Here is a 14,941-nt window from a genome sequence, read left to right as displayed (position 1 = left end):
CAGGCTTTAGCCAAAGGGTCTAGATTTATTTTCCTAACAATCTCAATGTCATCTGTCTCAGGAGCAGATGATTTTCTATTTCATCATACAAATTCTAGCTTGTTTTAAGTAAATCTTTAACTATAGTAGATATGTTCTATAGCATCGAAATTCAATGGAATTGTTTCTTCTCTTCTCTTGGTGGATCGAATTTGGCATCTTGATTATTGATAATGCATATGCTTTCGACATTGTTTCCATTAATATTTGAGAGTCCCTGTGTATCATGAAATAGCGACTCGTTATGCAATAATGCATATATTCAAGGTCTTTCATGACAAACATTAATTTTTCTAAGTTTCTGCCTCACTTTCAACACTGGGTTATTTTTTGACATTCAAGACTCAAATACTTTCAACAAAATTACATAGGCTTTTGTTGTTTCGTTTCCGAAATTAGCAAACCTCCCTCTGAAATTAATTTTTAATGCACTAATTTATATAGCTATATCAATATGTTTCTTCATTGCATTGCCTAATAATATTTTATTTAAGGTTTATCATTTTCTTACAATATGCTTTTTGGTCGTTTAACCTTATTAATTATTATTTTTTGCATATTTTACGCTCTATTAACTGGTCTAACTGTTATTTTCGGCACATTAGCTAGAGGAGGTTCTTCTTTCACTTGCTGGAGAATTGACAAAGTTACTCCATTATGCAAATGTGTTTGTGTAGCTGAAGTCCAGTTGGTTAGCACCCAATTTCAATAACGCCCATAATATTATCTAAAGTTTTTGAAGGTATTTTGGCAAAATGTCTGTATATTATTATTATTATTATTATTATTATTATTATTATTATTATTATTATTATTATTATCATTACTTGCTAGGTTACAAGCCTATTTGGAAAAGCAGAATGCTATAAGCCTAGGGGCTCCAACAGGGAAATAAGCCCAGCGAGGAAAGGAAACTTATGGAAAAACAAAATATTTAGGGAAGAGTAACATTAAATTAAATATCTCCTATATAAACTATAAAAGCTTTACCAAAACAAGAAGAAAAATAAGATAAGATAGTATGCCTGAGTGTACCCTCAAGTAAGAGAACTCTAACCCAAGAGAGTGTAAGACCATGGTACAGAGGCTATGGCACTACCTAAGACTAGAGAACAATGGTTTGATTTTGCAGTGTCCTTCTCCTAGGAGAGCTGCTTACCATAGCAAAAAAGTCTCTTCTACCCTACCAAGAGGTAAGTGGCCACTGAACAGTTACAGTGCTGTAGTTAACCCTTTAGATTTAGAAGAATTGTTTGCTAATCTCAATGTTGTCAGGTGTATGAGGACAGTGGAGAATATGTAATAAATAGGCCAAACTATTCAGTGTGTGTGTGTCTGGGCAAAGAGAAAATGAACCGTAACCAGAGAGAAGGATCCAATGTAGTACTGACTGGTCAGTCAAAAGGCGTAACTCTGTAGCAGTAGTATCTCAACAGGTGGCTGGTGCCCAGGCCAACCATTTTACTGCTGAAGGTATTTATCTGTTCCCTAGTTTGCAATTTGGCTTTCGTAAAGATCTTGGAGCATGTGTTGCCCTTGCAATCTCCAGTGACAAACAGAAATCCCTTGATTGTAGTCAGGAAGTTTGTAAGATTGGCCTAGATTCTAGTGGGAGTGGGTGAGTCTTTATTGAATTATTTAATTTCTACGGTAATAGATCGTTAAGTACTGTTCAATGACATCATTATGCATATAGGAATGTAATAGCTGGCATTTCTCAAGGTAGTATTCTTGGCCCATTACTTTCCATACTATATACACATGACATACAGTTTAGCCTAGAAAATAAGCTCTTTGCATAGGCAGTTACTGTTACTCTCTTTGCATCAATGCTATGTCCTGAATGTAGATCTAAGGATGTTGTATCCTTTAAGAGAGATATAGCTAAAATTAGTGCATGGTACAAAATTTGGGCCATGAAGTTGAGTCCTAACAAATTTCAAGGTATGATTGTCAGTAGGTCGAGGACAGTGGCTCCTCAACATCTGGATCTCTGCATTGATAACTTTGTATTACTCTTTTAACATTTTAGGTGTGATTCTTGATAGCAAATTTGATTTTGAGAAACATATTATGTCTGTCTCTTTTATAATTGCTAAAAAAATATTACTTATTGTGAAAGTCTTTTAAGATTTCCGGTGATCAATCTATCCTGAAGAAGTGTTTTGATTCTTTCATTCTATCTTGTTTCGAGTATTGTTCTCCTGTCTGGTCTTCAGCTGTTGATTTTCATCTCAAATTGTTAGACAGGAACGCACGGTCTTTTAGATTTCTTATTCCATGTCTAGATATCAATATCTGATACCGTTGTTCAGTTAGTCGTTATGCATGTTGCTTAAGGTTTTCTATAATTCTGACCATCCTTTACATTCGGATCTTGCCGGAAAGTACCATCCTGCTAGTAATACTAGGTATGCACTTATTTATAAGTCACGCCTGCTCTATCGTGATGCTAATTACTGCACTGTATTCTAAAAGTTTTATTCTATCTGTGACCACGTTGTGAAATGATCTTCCTAATCACGTAGTTGAATCGATGGAATTTTAAAAGTTCAAAGGTTCACCGAATGTTTTTGTGGTGAACTGTGTGACATAAATCTCTTTTTATAGCTTAGTTATGAAAAATCTATTTTATTGACTATTGATCTTAAAATATTCCTCTTATTTTTTCAATATTTTTCTTGTATATTATTTATTTCCTTATTTACTTACCTCATCGAGCTATTTTTCACTGTTGTAGCCCTTGCGTTCATAGCATCCCACTTTTCCCTATTAATGTTGTAGCTTACCTAATAATAATAATAATAATAATAATAATAATAATAATAATAATAATAATGCATCCGAACAGCTCTGGATCGCGTGTTTCATTGGTCGGGCTTTAGTCTAAGACATAGATTTATTCTATCGGTCAGTTTTGTCTATATAATTCTGTCGAAAATGGAAAAGGTCACTACTGTAGGCGTCGTGTATTATTGTGCATTCAAACTTATCAACACTATTGATAAAACGAATATTTAAATTTGTTAATGAATATGTTCCATGAGTTTTGAAATAGTCATCGTTTATTTTCTTTAGATTGAAACTATTTTTGTCGACAACAATTGAATTATCGCCCTAGATGAGATTGTGGGCATTGGAATATCCAAGCAATAAGATATATTTTTTGTAAAGTTGTGAATTGATTTGTTAAGTTTTTCACATAGGTTGCAAGAAGCTTAATCATATATTATAAATACTAATGGTGAGGTTATTTATTATTCAGATGTAATACAACTCACGAAAATTTAAAATTGGAAGTTTCAAGTATTATAGTATCGTGAGTTACTTTATACTATTATATAGAGTGAAGCATCCTATTGAAGGAGCAGTATCGTTAGTATGCTGCTAAAGCGGAATATTGTAATGTTAGTATGATTTTCCGATAGTCTCTGACTGTCACGTATATACAAATAGCTTTGAAGACCATTCCATTTTCCATTGAATTATGGATAGAATGAACATTAAGGCAAGGCATATAAATTGCCACTAGGCAGAGTATTATTTCTGATCACTTTGCTGGAGTTCTGTTTTACATTAAATGCAAACATACTACTTTTTTTGGAATAGGTTTTAGTTATTTGGATATGGTATCCTTATGTTTATTTTGACTATGATTTGCTTCCTAATTATCGTTTCAAATATTGATAATTATTTTTATAAATTTTTTTAAGATGAGAAGTGTCTGTTACCTACTTTATTAGTTGATCAGCACACATAGTAGGAGCATGGTGGGTTTCTAGTTTATCATACTATTTCTTTTTGTCTTTGTCATTGATAAGGTTATTATTCAAATGATTAATTTTATTTATGTTTATGCTTTTAATATCTCCAAGATCAGAAATGAAGCACTCTTTGCATCCGAAATAAAAAATGTTGCTTGCTGTATTCTCTGGTGTTGTTTCAGTGGCGTAACTAAGGGTGGGCATAGGAGGGCACGTGCCCACCCATGAGAATCCACTGCCCAACCAGGTGCCCACCCACTGGCCATGGCTTCACTAAGGTATCTCCATTGACGAAATATGTTCACATATGATAAATGTTTTCCCCAGCAATAATATGCCTCATGATTTAAAAACTCTGAGAAGTGATAGAATATTATCCATAGTGTAATAAAGTGTTATCAGTTTTAGCTTACGTATATCTCATTGCAATACGTTCACTTTTTAGAGATAGATATTCAATTTTCTTTTGCGTGATTGTTTTTATATCCGGAATGAAGAAGAAATGCTAATGAGTATTTACACATGAACTCTAACAACAACAAAATATTTTACATTTGTGTAAATATATGTGTATATATATTTGCATACAAGTATATATATATATATATATATATATGTATATATATATATGGGTGTGTGTGTGTGTGTATATATATCGCTAATTTGCAATGCATATGTGAGTGTATGGTATTATATATAAAAACATGAATGATGTCTTTATATATATATATATATATATATGTATGTATATATATATATATATATATATATTTATATATATATACTGTAAATATATATATATATATATATATATATTTATATATATATATATATATATATGTATATATATAATATATATATATACATAAATATATATATGTATATATATGTATATATATATATGCATATATACATATATATATATATATATATATGTATATACATATATAAATATATATATATATATATATATATATTTATATATATATATATATATATATTTATATATATATATACTGTAAATATATATATATATATATGTATATATATATATATATATATATAGATATATATATATATACATATATATATATATATATATGTATATATACATATATATATATATATATATATGTATATATACATATATAAATATATATATATATATATATATATCAGTTAGAGACGGTGGAGATGGATTGGGCTGGATTGGTGATAGGATATTAGCAGACCCAAGGTATGTTGATGGCGCTGTCATTGTTAGCCGAACACTACAGAATTTGCATTGGTTGATTACCAAAATGCATGAAAGATAAATTTATGAAAAAGATATTGAGAACGGAGTATGCAATGGAAAATGAGATATAATTGGAAGGAGAAAGGATTAATGTGGTAGAATCATTTAAGTATTTTGGAAGTATGATCTTCAATGCAGGGTCTATAGAATTAGAGTTTAGTGAAAGATTGAAAAATCAGACAATAGCTGGACTGAGTAAAATTTGGAAATGAAATCGCTTGATATGACAATGAAACAATCTACAATAGATTTAGTGGATTTGAGAACAAAACCATCCGAAGAATATTGGGATTTGATTGGCAGGACAGGATTAGAAATGAAACTATAAGAGATATTACTCGAGTGCCATATGTGGATATCATGATGAGGGGTAGATGTATATCATTTGGTCATACTCCTCGCACTCCTCAAAAGAGATTAGTGTACCAAACGTTTAGCTGGGCTTCACAAAGCACAAGAAGAGTTGGATGTCCCAGGCCTACATGGCTGAGGACTATGAAACATGAAGTAGGAGATGATGTATGGAAAACTATTGAATTAAAAGCTCAAGATAGAGAAGACGTGAAATCTAACCGAGTCCCTTTACGTCGTCAATAGATGTAAGAGATGATTTTATAAATATATATACATACACACACACACACACACACACACATATATATATATATATATATATATGGCAGTATGTGCGCGTGTGTGTGTGTTTGTATCAACACCATCATCATCCTTTGTCACTAGTCCACTACAGAACAAAGGCCTCAGACATGCCCTTCCACTCACGTCTGTTTATGGTCTTCCTACGCCGGTTTATACCCGCAAATTTTCTTAGTTCATACCCATTCTGTTATTCTTAATGTCCATCTATTATATGTTATTCTCATTATAGATTCTGCCCATGTCCATTTCTTTTGCTTATATCTTGTTAGAATAACCTTTAATTTAGCTAGGTCACGTATCCATGTTGCTATTTCTTCTGCCTCCCATCATCCTTTTTTCCATAGCTCTTAGGGTTGTAACTAGCTCATTTTCTAAGCGTTTAGTAAGGCTACACGTTTTTGATGTGTTTATATACGGTATATGTATATATGTATTGTATCCATGTATGCAAATTTACATATGAATATTACATGGATGAAATCTCACACATTCCCGACTCCCAAGTTTTGGTGTGATTCTAAAATGAATTCAGATTAATCAATCAATCAAGAATTTTGTGCCAAGATATGCCTATGCTTAATTTCGTTACATTTATCCATTGCACCATAATCAATATAATTTTTTTTTCCTGTTTCAACTAAATCACATTCCATTAAGAATTGTTTTGAACTAATTTCAGTGTGCTTACTCTTTCAGAAATTGTTATTTTCTTACTAGATTTACTACAGTCAGCTAATCTTGACTTGGCAAAAGCTGTATAATTAATTTAAACTGTAATACTTCAGGAATAGGAGAATATTGTAAAAGTGAGTCATGTCGCAGTAGTCTGTTGCTTCACATACACTGTATAGCAAGCATTTTTTTATACTTGCAATATATATATATATATATATATATATATATATATATATATATATATATATATATATATATATACATATATATATATATGTGTGTGTGTGTGTGTGTGTATGTGTGTATGTGTGTGTGTGTGTGTGTAATTTGACTTATTCATTTAATATTTGATCAACAGTACCTATTACATAATAGATTTATGAAAGTTATTTTCTTCTTGTATTTCCATGGCTATATTTTACAATTTCTATACGCATAGCTCACTTTATGCTTTTTAGTTTAATATGTGTAATTATACCAATTTTGTTACTACATATGATAATAATGTACCTGAATGTAACAGAATCACAGATACCTGTATAATGACTGATTATCCACCGCTGATCTCAGATTATGCCCCAATACCTTTCTCATACGGTTCCAAAATCCTTCGGCATATATGGGCTCTCTCTGATAGCCTAGTGCCCTTCCATATTTAGTTGTGCCCCCTTGATGCCCACCCACTGACAAACATCTAGCTACGCCACTGTGTTGTTTTACTCAAAATCAAAATCATATATTTTCCTCATTGGGTCAATTGTCAGTTAGGTTTCCTTCAACTACCTTTGTATTATATGTAGTCATTGACTTCGACCTTCACCACCTGCTTGGTAACTTGATTAGTAATGACGTTGGGTTCAGATCCAAAGGCCGGGAATAAAGGCAATGTTTATATTCCCTCTACAATCAACCTTTCTATAGAATCTATAGTATAGATTGACTCAAGGAGAAATCTCTTTTGGGGTTCTTAGAAAATTCATTATGATTTTTTTTTTTTTTGGGATGTCTGTACTTTCAACTACCCACTTTACATTTAAATAGTGATGTTTGGGTCTCATGATGAACCTCATACTTCAGAAAGATGTTCATACCCTTGGTGGTGTCAAAATAGGAAAGCGTGTCAAGAATTTTCTGAGCAGCCTGCTTAGATTGATGATTTAGGTTGGCAGTAGTGTTATTTCCATTTTCAGTTGCCCTGTTGAATTATATTACTATAAGAGTAATAGCATGAGTGTAAGATTACAATTGTTTTGTAGGCTTCAAATAAACATTGCATTAGTACCTGATGAAACTGTAGGAGTATATTCCATCGGCTATTTGATTTTTGAGGGACATGATGATGAAGAGGTGGATTTACCATAAATCAGAAATTTACCCCTACAAAAGAAAAAGATTTTTTTTTTTTTCTAACTATCGGTCGAATCAAGAAGACCGGTTCCTACAGTAGCCCTGGTAGAACTACTGCCTAAAAGTTCTATTTCTAGCTGCAAAAATGGTAATAAGTTCAATATTAGGCGTCTTAGTTGAATATTTTTCACGTTTGCATTGAGGATTTGCTGAACAATATTCGGAACTTCAAACGTGTGAAACATTTTTTCCAAAAAAAGCTTTGATATGGCCAAACTCATAACTCAAATAACATTCCCTAGGTTATGGATAAAATTTATTGACAGTGATGTTCAATTATCTAACCTCAATATAGTCAGGTATGGAAAATATTTGTGAAAAATGTCATTGTTATCCCATTCCTGCCTCTTAACGTTAATAGAAGGGAAATTTTTTAGTGTATCCTCTTCGTAAAACTCAAAGAGATCCTAAAAATATTCCCTTGGCAAGGTTAAAATTGTAGAAAAGGAAAAACTTTCAATAACATATGATTGATTGATTTTAGGTTTTCTGGCATCCTGTCAATAGCATCTGAAGGAGGTGTAGCATCTGAAGGAGTTGAAGTAAAATTACTCAGTAACACTGCTTGAGTTTCATTGTTATCTTTGGCCAGTAGACTATGGCCATAATGTTCTAAGTTTCCTTGTGAAATCTACTAACGTTCTTTTATAAACATTCATAATCTTTGATACATAATGACATCTTTCCCTTTATGAGGAAAGATACCAAAATTGTTCAAGTATTTTACTAAGACCCCTTTCCTTCGGTTAATCATAGAAGGCCAAGCACTAATGTATGTAGTCAAATTCCGAATTAGATACGTTTTAGAAACTAAAATTTCACATGGCATATATTTTTAACAATCTTCACATGTGATGTGTAATCTTACTTTTGGAAGATTTAGTATAAGTAATATAAGCCTCGAAATCTTGGTTTGTCTTTTGAGACCTTTAATATTATTCTTTCAATCTCTCCAAAAGGTCTCAATAAATTGAAAATGTATTTATAATTAACAATGAAGCAATACCAACACAAAATAAAGCTTTTACGTTTTCAATTGTATAGCAGAATTTTACCTCCCCTGGTATCCTGGGGAAGATGGAATAAAATGTCCCATCGTGCAAACAGGTTTTTTTTTTTTTTTTTTTTTTTTTTGTGCTGATATTATCTAAAGGAAGAAAAGATGCTGGCAAAATAGATGACAGAGAAAATTTCTTTGCCGCCAGCAGCAGAGGTTGTCAGTAGTGTCTGGGAACATGAGCGGATCCAGGGATAAGAGAAAATATGTCATATGTTAATCATTTAGAAGGTGGTATAATAATAAAATTGAACAAAACTAATGGCAAAAGAAGTTTCAAGGAAAGATTTTATTAGACTATCTGACACCCTAATAGAGGCCCCATTAGTCTTTCTTGGAATTAATTCCTCTACCAATGACACCAGTGAGAGCAGACTTGAAAACGTCCATTCCATACCTTACCCCAAAGGGATGGTACTCCCAAGATTAGCCCATTAGTGCCCATGGTCCTATTTTTTTTAAACCAAAGGCCTAATTTATCACATTTCAATAATTCCTGCAATTTCAGAAATATCTTTGGTTAGCCATAAAGAATGAAGTCTCTTTCAAATATATCACATACTGTCTGATGCATATTGGAAACACTGATGTCTCAGTTTTTAGTATAAAATGAAAATCTCAAGGATGACGATCGACTCAGTTTCGTCTATCATTCAAGCATTTATTTTCTTTTTTCTAGTAAGTATTACTTATATCTAACCCATATTTGTATAGAGTATATATGAATGCTCTAACTGACTTATAAAGCCAAGAAAATGTATGAAAGTAATGTTGCTCAAATATACCATGCTCTGTAAGTTTGGTCCTAAAATAAGGAACATGCAAACTCTAAACTCCATTTTAGCCATTTTCTATGGATGTTGCAAATGAAGAGAAAAGGTTTGCTATATGTACAAAGATCCAAAAATATATTTTCATTTATTATATATAGTCTATTTATATTTTCAGATACTCTCCTTTGGCTTTCAACCATTCAGTCAAGTCATTCTTTTCTCTTCATGATGCAGTGAATTATGTAGAAGAAAATGACTCTCCTAGCGACGAAAATTTTATTGATATAGTTGAGGTTCCACCAACAGTAAATTAACTAACTGATGAAGAAGACTTTGATTATGAGGTCTTAGATAACGAGAACAGAGATCCGACCTTCATCTTGCAGTGTGTGCTAGAGAGTGCTGAACTTCATCAGTATGATATTGAAGAAGAACCAACATAACCAAAAAGAAAAAGAAAGGAAAGCTCAGATTTTTCTTGGAAAAAGACGGAACCTTTATTTTTCGAGAGTTGCATCACCAAGTACTGATGGAGCAGATGAAAAAAGGAAATTGTTGAAAGATGAAGTATGTTGAGGGAGCCCAGTTGAGATTTTTCAAATTTTTCTTGACGAGGATTTACTCAGTGAGATATGCAACGAATATCTCACTTATGCCGCACAGAAAAATGAGGATGATTTTAGTCTCTCATTAAACTGCTCTAGAAATTTCTTTGGAATTCTCCTTGTTTCAGGAAACCACAGACCACCAAGTGAACGGTATTATTGGAGTCTGGATGAAGACCTTAAAACTCAGATTATTCGGAAAACAATGCCAAGAAACCGATCACTAAACATCATAATTTTTTTTTTTTTTTTTTATATATAATGAAACTGTAGAAGGCTGCAAAGATGATAAAGGATTAAAAATTAGACCTCTAGCTAATGCGCTGAACCAGAAATTCCAGCAGTTTGGAATATTCTCTGAGCAACTATTAATAGATGAACAAATAGTGAGATACTATGGAAGATGTTCTCTAAAGCAATTTACAAGAGTAAAACCAATTAGATTTGATTTCAAACATTTGGTGCTCTGTTTTGCAACCAGTGGCGAATGTTTTGAAATGGATCAAGGAGTACAAAAATAAATTACCTCATGCACCAGCCACAATGAAAATCTAGGTTGAAGAGTGGTTTTATCAATGATCAGCCATCTAGGTAACCCAAATGATCATGAAACTTATGCTGATAAATTTTTCTGAAGTTATAACCTATTTGTACAACTGAAATCCTTAGGAATCAAAATCACAGGTTCTGTACGTGCAAACAGCACATCAGAATGCCCCCTCAAGGATGACAGGTCGTCGAAAAAGGATAATCGTGGATGGTTTGACTACAAATTCGAAGAAAAGGAAAAACTCTATTTTAAAATGGTACAACATCATTTCCACAATTGCTAGTAACCATCCCTCTTCCAAACCCGTTGGAACTGCAAAAAGATGGTCAACCAGTCATGGAAAGGAAATACTTGCTCCTCAACCAATTCAAGATTTAAATAATTTATTGACATGAAAAGATACATCAAATGGAATGCATAAGCATGCTTATGCAACCCCTTTCAAGTAAGACAATTCAAATGGTATTATTATCTATTCTATGTAAACTTAGGAAACTTTTTAACAATCTTATCATTAACAGTATTATTGAAAAAATAAAAAATCATTTGAACAACACTAGTTATACAGTGTATTTCGTTTTCAAAGTTCCAAAAGTTCAAAACACTCCAATATGTAATGCTCTAAAGTGTGTGAGAAAGCCTCCCCACACAATCTACAAGACTTGCCATTATCATCAATATATTTCCAACAATAATTGTAACCTAATCTTAGCCTCATATTAAAAGTATCTATTTTTGATAAAACCTTGGCATATGTTATATGGGTGTTTTCACTCACAAACAGGTGATGCCCCAAGCTAGCACTACCTTAATCTTGAATCCTAACCGCATTTTCGGCTTCCCAAGAAATTTGCCTGTGCTTTATTCCTTTTTTAATTCTACTTAGACTCATAATGCCCTCAATATCTACCGTATGTCTTTGCGTTGCCTGTTTAGCCAAAAGGTCAGCAGCTTCATTCAAAGAAAAGCCAATATGAGAGGGAACCCAGAAAAATGTAACAAAAAATCCACTCTCTTTGTATTGACTAACTAAGTTCTTACAACGAATAATAACATCATTATCAGTATGTGTTTTACTGTTCAGGGCAAATGAAGCACTCTGCGAGCCAAGTAAAACTAACACATTTTCGCCTCTACTTACCACCACTCTCAAACCCTCATGGATGGCATACAATTCTGTTGTCGTAGAGGAATTATTACTTTCAATTCTTCTAGAAATGATCTCATCTAAACAAATATCATTGCCATAATATTCCTTGATGATTACTCAACAACCAGCTTTATTAGCAATAACAGAACCAACATGATATATATGTATGACATTATATTTTACTAAGAAAAAATGTCTATATTCTAGTGTTTTATATTCATTTTTCTTATAATTCAGTTTAGGGATAGTAATGTCTAATCTACTACATTGCCAAGGTTTAGGACGAACTACATTTCCTATTTTGACACAGTACTTAACAACATCATATTCAAGCAATATTCTATACAGCTTCCTTAAATGACCAATAGGTCTAATTAAGGAACTGCGAATACCAGAATCGTGTCAATACCAAATTTCAAAACTTTTTTTCCTCTCCTTATACTTCTAACTGTAGCGACTGAAACTATTTCATGAATCCTGTCTATGACACTTGGAAGGTTCAACTCTAACCTCATGATCTCAATACGAGTGCTCATTGGACAACCTAGTAAAATAAGCATGGCTCGATTTTGAGTAATTTCTAATTTTTTTTTCGGCTATTGCTGAGTAACATATAAGCACAGGAGCTGTATAATCAATAGTGAAGCTAATAGTACTTATATACATCGTTCGTAAAACTGTGATACCTACACCACTGCCTCCGTTGCCCAATACTTGCAAAGGTCTTAGTCTCGATATGGAAGTATTTCTAACATAATTAAGCTCATCCTTGCTCCCTCAGCCATTTCTCATATTAGAGTACAACAAGTATATGGGAGGAGTGTACCACTTCGACTGGGTTATTCAGAAGCATCCCATCACCGGTAGATCTAAGAAGTGGTACTTTAGTCTATTTACAAGTTTCCTTGATACTCTAATGGTAAATTCCTTGATTATAAATTGTTTTACAAATGGAAATATTATGACAAGGATAGATTTCAAAAGGTCAACTACAAAAGCATATGAGCTATTATCCTCAAATTCTGATCCCAAAAATTCTGGACGGCCAAGGGTATTTTCTTCAAAAGTAATATCAGAAATGAGATTTTCTACAACTGGACATATTCCTGATCGAACAGAGGGATGGAAGCAAAGAAAATGTGCATTTTGCTAAAAGAAATTTTCTAAGCAATGCAAAAAATGTAATGTTGGTCTTCATATTGATGAATGTTTCAACCAATAGCATTCAAAGTAATCTGTAAATGAGCTAGTTGAGAAAAAAATAAGTGTTATGCATTATATTTGTCTCAACAAATAAACAAAATAAATTTCAATTTTCATTTACCTTTCGGTAGTCGATAATTTACTATAGATTTTTTTTTCTAACAAAGGTATTTATGTGCCTATGACCATACAAAAAATATTTCTTTTTTATTAAATTAATGCTATGATTTTTTTTGTATGTTGAGTATTAAATAACTCTTTATATATTAAAAAAAATTTTGGGAAAAAAAAGCACTAATCAATGTAAGTCAACCCGCTTGCTGGGACTGACAGCTATACAAATACAAAAACATACCCCATTTGATCATTGTGTCAGAAAAAAAAAAAAAAAAAAAAACAGAAAGAATGATGAAAGTCCTACCAGGGAAAGCAGCCCATCCCTGGAATCCATGGGTCAGTTTCTTAAAGAGATAGTCAAAAGTATGGGATAATTTATATTTCAGAGATACAAACATCACAGGGTAGTTGGCATAACTAAGACAATTCTCCCAATTTACTTTAGAAATAATCCCAATCCCAGCAACGGCAAACGCTCCCAATATTCTGGACACTGGAGATAATTTGAGAGGTTGGACAGCAATTTTAAAGGCAGTTGATGAAATAAGATTATATGGTTATAAACCCCCCCCCCTCTCTCTCTCTCTCTCTCTCTCTCTCTCTCTCTCTCTCTCTCTCTCTCTCTCTCTTGATTTTCTTTACACGTATTTCGATTGTTTACTTGATCTTAAAATGAGCTCAACTTCTCGAAGGTTTCGTTGGCTTCTAGAGTACACATCAGACATGAGCTTCTAAAATTACGTAAAAAAACATTTGAGAGCCCATGCCATTGCATCATACTTGCTAATGTTTTCCTAGAAAAAAAAATATAATATTAGGAAATGTGCTTGAGAAATCTTAAGGTCAATGTGAGGGAAAAGATACTTTCAAGTTCTGGATATTGATATCCCATGCTGATGCCAAGTAATTGTCATTGATAACAGTCGGAGGATGAAGATGAAACCTAGAATGTACTGGAGAGGTGAAGTTAGAGAGATACTGGAAAAGAAGAAACTATTTATCCAAGAAACATGTAGGATAAGAGGTGGATAGAAGTGTTTCAAGGGAGTTCAATATGCTACTGTGTAGGTGAACAAACTGACTAACCGGGTTTAGCCTATTTAAACTGGGGACTTATCTACGATTCATACTTTAAAGTTTGAATGTCAATGTGACCCTTTGTTTTTTTGTTTTTTTCTTGCCATACCATGTTCCGGGAAATAACGTGATATTAGTAAAATTATCGTATAAACTTTTTATTGGACATTTTCCCCTAAATAGGAGTGACCCAAAAGAAATATAATACAAACGATACCACAATAATCATCCTTAAACAACTGAATCACAAATGAACATCTGTTGAGTAAAACTTCAAGATATAAGAAATTCCTGCACATGCACATAATGGTTTTCGCAATGTCTGGTTCCCTACCAGAACATACACAGACACGGTTTCATTCCTGATCTTTCTGGTATTATGTTCTTCCAGGATTTCTAGGTACTTCATTGTAAGACTATGTTAAGACCAATAATCCTGACAGTAATGAAGTTTCACTAATTCTCTAACAATTAGTGTTAATTTTTTATGTTACTATTCGTTTCCTTCTCTGTTACTTTTATTGTTATAGCAGCTATTGCTTCAGTTTATTATTGTAAGTTTAAATTTTG

General features: G+C 32.6%; 1 pseudogene; it reads left to right on the top strand.

Annotated features, from left to right (window-relative positions):
- LOC137659921 (piggyBac transposable element-derived protein 2-like) overlaps positions 1–13,797 on the top strand; it is a 23,019-nt pseudogene extending 9,222 nt beyond the window's left edge.
- The last annotated feature ends 1,144 nt before the right edge of the window (positions 13,798–14,941 follow it).

The sequence above is a fragment of the Palaemon carinicauda genome, chromosome 20, assembly GCF_036898095.1.
Source record: "Palaemon carinicauda isolate YSFRI2023 chromosome 20, ASM3689809v2, whole genome shotgun sequence".
Classification (NCBI taxonomy): domain Eukaryota; kingdom Metazoa; phylum Arthropoda; class Malacostraca; order Decapoda; family Palaemonidae; genus Palaemon; species Palaemon carinicauda.
Note: the sequence above shows the minus strand (reverse complement) of the source record. Positions and strands in the feature narration are given on the sequence as shown.